We start from the raw sequence: 4,065 nt of genomic DNA, 5'->3' as shown, positions 1-4,065 counted from the left end.
CACGGCAGTTGTGCCAAAGGGCACGGCAAGGCCGCCCCGATCTCATCAAGGGTTGCTGGAGAGCATCGGATGGGAGCCGCCGTGCTCTTGGCGTTGTTGGCACGCAACCCAGATGCAGCACCGAAGCAGTCCAACATGGCCCAAATTGCCGCCAGCTCAACCCCGCACGGCCTGGCGAAGATGACAACATCGTCGGCGTAGAGGGATAGGCGGTGGCGCAGCCCAACAGCCTTGAGGTCCTCAATGACCCCGGCCTGCTCTGCCGCTCGCAGCATGGAGGAGAGGACGTCCATGGCGATGACAAACAGCAGGGGGGAGATCGGGTCCCCTTGCCGTAAGCCACGGCCGTGACTGAAAGCGTTCCCGGCGAAGCCATCGACAAGAACCCTTGTGCTAGCCGTGCGCAGCAGCATGAGGATCCAGCTGATCCACCTAGCGCCAAAACCTCGCTGCCGAAGCACACTAACGAGGAAAGGCCAGGATATACTGTCAAAAGCCTTGGCGATGTCAATCTTGAGCAGCAGCGAGGGGATCCTCTTACGGTGCAGCAACCTTGCCGACTCTTTGACCAAGAGGAAGTTATCCTGAATGCATCTTCCTCGAATGAAGGCCGTTTGGTTCCCATCGACAAGGTCCGCCATGCGCGGTGCGAGCCTTCTCGCCAAAACCTTAGTGAAAAGGCGCGCGAAGCTGTGGACAAGGCTAATGGGTCGGAAGTCCTGGAGATCCACTGCTCCGTCCTTCTTAGGGAGCAAGGTGATGAGAGCCCCATTGAGGCCACCGAAGAATTGGTCCCTACCAAGCCATAGCGCATGCATGGCCGCCATCACGTCCGCCTTGATAATGGGCCAACAGTTGCGGTAGAACTCAGAGGTGAAACCGTCGGGGCCAGGAGATTTGTTTGGCGGCATGGCGCGGATTGCCTCCCAAACCTCCTCCTCCGTGAAACGGCCCTCGAGCGCGGAGAGGTCCACCGGCAGCAGGCCAACCGCCTCGAGGGAGATGTCATGCTCCCGAGGCTGTGGCGTCCCTAGCAAGCCCATGTAGTAGTCAGTGGCTAGAGAAACCTTGCCATCAAGGTCCGCAGCCATGCGATCGTCGTGTCTCAACGCAGAAGTAGAGCTATGCTGCTTGCGTGACGACGCAAGGATCCGAAAGAATTGGGAGGAGGCGTCCCCTTCCTTTAGGCCGGCCACCCTGGCTCTTTGCCTAGCGATGGTGCGTTGCAAGGAAGCAAGGCCAAGGACCTTGAGCTTGAGGCCACGACGCAGCCATTGTTCAGCGGAGGAGAGCTGTCGGCTATCCTGCGCCATATCTAAGCGCAAGATCACCTCGTTCGCAAGGAGAAGGTTGTCACGAACCGATCCGACACGTCGCTGGCTCCAGCGTTTCAGGCCACGACTCACACGGAGCAGCTTAAAGCCCAACCTTTGCAAAGGGTCGGCCGGCACTCCACCAACCTCAGTGCAGTTCCACAAGGATTGCACCTCCTCGTGAAAACCTTCCAGCGAAAGCCAGAATTTCTCGAAACGGAAGCGCTTCCCCACCGCCGAGTTTTCCGCCGTGGACATGAGGATTGGATAATGGTCCGAAAGGGAGGAGGACAACGCCGTCAGAGACGCATCCGGGAACATGTCATCCCAATCAACCGAGGCGAACCATCTATCCAACTTGACTAGGGTTGGAGAGGATCGCTCATTACTCCACGTGAATTTGCGACCAATCAACGTGGATTCTTTGAGTTCCAACTCATTGAGGCAGCGGCGGAACTGTCCCATCGCACGACGGTCCACGATAGGCGTGCTTTTGTCCGCAGCGGAGATGATCATGTTGAAGTCCCCGGCGATCGCCCACGGACCGACGCATGCTGCCCGAAGGGTTCTCATCTCGTCAAGGAAGAGAGGGCGGAGGTTGGCGATGGTGGGTCCATAAACCGCAGTGAGCCACCAAGTGGGCCCGTTGGCCTGAGAGATTTCGATGGAGACGGAGAAAGCATCCACACGGCTGCGTAAAACAGACACGCATTGCGACGCCCAGGCAACGATCACCCCACCGGCAGTCCCCACAGCAGGCAAGTACACGAACCCGTCGAAACGGGGCCCGAAACATTCCACTATATCGAATGCGGATACATGGTGGAGTTTAGACTCCGAAACACACACCACCGATGGCATCGCATCTGCTACCGCAACACGCACAGCCGTACGACGCGCAGGGTTGTTGAGGCCCCGGGCGTTCCAAACGGCAAGACGCAGATTATGTGCATCCATGGAGGGAAACCCACACAAACCACCAAGGCAGGGCGCTATCAAGCGCTCGCCACAGCCACCGCCTCCTCAAGACCAACATCACCTAGCGAGCCTAAGCCAAACAGAGCTGCAATGGCACCGAGCTGCTCCGACCCAAGCGGCGAGGCGAAAATCGCAGCATATTCTTCAAGCTGCCTCGGCGTTAACTTCTCCTCTTGACCACAGATACCAAGCTTGCGCATCAGAACATGCTGGGCACGCTTAATGGTGGAGGTTGAGGTTCCTTTCCTCTTGGCCGCGAGGCGGCTGCTGCGGCGCGTCGACGGATGGACGATGGGGAAGAGGCGTCGCCGGACAAGCTTGGGGTCTGGCAGGGCGAGGAGTGGATCCTCCAGCCGCTGCCTGAACTGGCGCAGGAGCGCTGAGAGCGCATGCACGTCGGCCTCAGCCGCAGCAGGTGATGGCGTCGCAAGATCCTCTGCATGGGCATCTGACGGCGGAGAGGCCGTGTCATCTGCGGCCTCCACAAGTGAGAGAGAGAGCTCTTGCGTGGGCGCTGCATGTGAGGGCTCCTGCGCGCGCACCACAGGCGAGGCGGGCCCTCGTGCATGGCCACTAGCTCCGGACGCAGCGGCCCGCGTGCATGACATCGGGGTCTGCAGCGGAGATGGATGCGACGTGGCTTCGTGGTCAATGCTGTCTCCCCATGAGCGCCAGGAAAGGAAACCCGGAGAAGCCGCATCCACCTCGGGGCTGGCCCTGCGGTCCGACAGGAACGCTGCGGCGGCAACCAGGGCCGCACTGTCGCCCTGCAGACAAACCGGGGAACCGTCCGCACCCGCGCTACAGGAGTAGCTGGCAGAGCAGCAAGTGCCGCGGTCGTGGGAAACCGCCAAGCGCGGCTCAGCATGCTCCTCGAAAGCTAGCGAGAAGTGCTGTGGGTTCTCGCCTGCCGTGGAGCACGCGGCGCGCAGCCCTTGGGTGGAGTGCGGAGACCCGTGAGGCGGGCTCCCCGGGCCCCACCTGGGCCCCAGGGAGCCTGACCGAGCAGCACGGCTAACGTCAGCCCTAGGAACTTCACCGGCCACCATGGTTGCGTGTGAGGCCGCCGGCCGCCACCTACCGAGCGAGGCCGGTTCGTCCGTACGGCGCATCCCAACGTCTTCCAAGGGAAGAGGAGGAGCAGCCGGCGCGGCAACCTCAGGCTCCGGCGCACGACGACCCCGACGACGCCTAGGAGCACGGCGGCGTCTCCTTCGCCAGGCTTGGTCGCCATTGGCCGCGCCAGCGCCGCTCGGACCAGCCGCCCTCCTGGCGGCGCCACCATCACCTGAACCAGACGCGCCGCCACCGTCACTCCGAGACGACGGCGGCCCGCCCACAAGCCAACGCGCGACCCAGAAGCGGACCTTGTACCAGAGCATACGGGGCGACTCCGTGTTCGGCCTGCGTCGTCCGGAGGCAACCTGCAGCCTGAGCCCCGAGCCAGGCTCCGGCACGGCCAACCAACGGACCGCCGGAATAGCCGCAACGTCGTGCGTCCAGATGGAGAGGCGGAAGCAGGACATGTCGCTGCGCGAAGCCGTGGCAGGATCAATGGCGTCGATGATGCCCGCACCCTTCAGGAGCTTGCTGGCAGTGCTCTCCGCCCAGGCATGGCCAGGAATGCCGGTGATCTCAAGCTCGGCGAGGAACGGAGCCTCCCGCAGAACAGCGCCAACATGCCTCGTCCACGGCTCAAGGTGGAGCGTGAACTGCGGCGTACCGACGGACTCTTGATTAACAACGGCATCTCTAACCTCCAGCGAGGTGCACA

Source organism: Lolium perenne, chromosome 5 (assembly GCF_019359855.2).
Source record: "Lolium perenne isolate Kyuss_39 chromosome 5, Kyuss_2.0, whole genome shotgun sequence".
Classification (NCBI taxonomy): Eukaryota; Viridiplantae; Streptophyta; class Magnoliopsida; order Poales; family Poaceae; genus Lolium; species Lolium perenne.
The sequence above is the reverse complement of the archived record's forward strand: the minus strand, read 5'-3'. Positions refer to the sequence as shown.